Here is a 2614-nt window from a genome sequence, read left to right on the forward strand (position 1 = left end):
TTTATGGGGTTTTTTGATGAAATAATGGTTTTTTTAATAAATTTTAAGGAAATTTCTGGTTTTTAATAATTTATTATGGGGGTTTGTTAAGGAAAAATGTTAAATTTAATTTATTTGATGGATTTAAAATGGTTTTTATGGGGTTTTTTGATGAATTAATGGTTTTTTTTATAAATTTTAAGGAAACTTCTAGTTTTTAATAATTTATAATGGGGGTTACTATGGAAAAATGTTAAATTTAATTTATTAGTTGGATTTAAATCGGTTTTTATGGGGTTTTTTGATGAATTAATGGTTTTTTTTATAAATTTTAAGGAAACTTCTAGTTTTTAATAATTTATAATGGGGGTTACTATGGAAAAATGTTAAATTTAATTTATTAGTTGGATTTAAATCGGTTATTATCGGGGATTGTTAAGGAATTATTGTTATTTTTAAGGATTTTTATTAAATTTTAAGGAAACTTCTAGTTTTTAATAATTTATAATGGGGGTTAGTATGGAAAAATGTTAAATTTAAATTATTTGATGGATTTAAATCGGTTATTATGGGGTTTTTTGATGAATTAATGGTATTTTTAATAAATTTTAAGGAAATTTCTGGTTTTTAATAATTTATTATGGGGTTTTGTTGAGGAAAAATGTTAAATTTAATTTATTTGATGGATTTAAATTGATTTTTATGGGGTTTTTTGATGAATTAATGGATTTTTGAATAAATTTTAAGGAAATTTATGGTTTTTAATAATTTATTATGGGGGTTTGTTAAGGAAAAATGTTAAATTTAATTTATTTGATGGATTTAAATTGGTTTTTATGGGGTTTTTTGATGAATTAATGGTTTTTTTTTATAAATTTTAAGGAAACTTCTAGTTTTTAATAATTTATAATGGCGGTTACTATGGAAAAATGTTAAATTTAATTTATTAGTTGGATTTAAATCGGTCATTATGAGGGATTGTTAAGGAATTATTGTTATTTTTAAGGATTTTTATTAAATTTTAAGGAAAATTCTAGTTTTTAATAATTTATAATGGGGGTTAGTATGAAAAATGTTAAATTTAATTTATTTGATGGATTTAAATCGGTTATTATGGGGTTTTTTTATGAATTAATGGTATTTTTAATAAATTTTAAGGAAATTTCTGGTTTTTAATAATTTATTATGGGGTTTTGTTGAGGAAAAATGTTAAATTTAATTTATTTGATTGATTTAAATTGGTTTTTATGGGGTTTTTTGATGAATTAATGGTTTTTTGAATAAATTTTAAGGAAATTTCTGGTTTTTAATAATTTATTATGGGGTTTTGTTAAGGAAAAATGTTAAATTTAATTTATTTGATGGATTTAAATTGGTTTTTATGGGGTTTTTTGATGAAATAATGGTTTTTTTAATAAATTTTAAGGAAATTTCTTGTTTTTTAATAATTTATTATGGGGGTTAGTATAGAAAAATGTTAAATTTAATTTATTTGATGGATTTAAATCGGTTATTATGGGGTTTTTTGATGAATTAATAGTATTTTTAATAAATTTTAAGGAAATTTCTGGTTTTTAATAATTTATTATGGGGTTTTGTTGAGAAAAAATGTTAAATTTAATTTATTTGATGGATTTAAATTGGTTTTTATGGGGTTTTTTGATGAATTAATGGTTTTTTGAATAAATTTTAAGGAAATTTCTGGTTTTTAATAATTTATTATGGGGTTTTGTTAAGGAAAAATGTTAAATTTAATTTATTTGATGGATTTAAATTGGTTTTTATGGGGTTTTTTGATGAAATAATAGTATTTTTAATAAATTTTAAGGAAATTTCTGGTTTTTAATAATTTGTTATGGGGGTTTGTTAAGGAAAAATGTTAAATTTAATTTATTTGATGGATTTAAAATGGTTTTTATGGGGTTTTTTGATGAATTAATGGTTTTTTTTTATAAATTTTAAGGAAACTTCTAGTTTTTAATAATTTATAATGGGGGTTACTATGGAAAAATGTTAAATTTAATTTATTAGTTGGATTTAAATCGGTTTTTATGGGGTTTTTTGATGAATTAATGGTTTTTTTTATAAATTTTAAGGAAACTTCTAGTTTTTAATAATTTATAATGGGGGTTACTATGGAAAAATGTTAAATTTAATTTATTAGTTGGATTTAAATCGGTTATTATCGGGGATTGTTAAGGAATTATTGTTATTTTTAAGGATTTTTATTAAATTTTAAGGAAACTTCTAGTTTTTAATAATTTATAATGGGGGTTAGTATGGAAAAATGTTAAATTTAAATTATTTGATGGATTTAAATCGGTTATTATGGGGTTTTTTGATGAATTAATTGTTTTTTTTTATAAATTTTTAGGAAACTTCTAGTTTTTAATAATTTATAATGGGGGTAAGTATGGAAAAATGTTAAATTTAATTTATTTGATGGATTTAAATTGGTTTTTATGGGGTTTTTTGACGAAATAATGGTTTTTTTAATAAATTTTAAGGAAATTTCTGGTTTTTAATAATTTAGTATGGGGTTTTGTTAAGGAAAAATGTTAAATTTAATTTATTAGTTGGATTTAAATCGGTCATTATGGGGGATTGTTAAGGAATTATTGTTATTTTTAAGGAT

Source organism: Rhopalosiphum padi, unplaced genomic scaffold, assembly GCF_020882245.1.
Source record: "Rhopalosiphum padi isolate XX-2018 unplaced genomic scaffold, ASM2088224v1 scaffold1, whole genome shotgun sequence".
NCBI classification, from domain to species: Eukaryota; Metazoa; Arthropoda; class Insecta; order Hemiptera; family Aphididae; genus Rhopalosiphum; species Rhopalosiphum padi.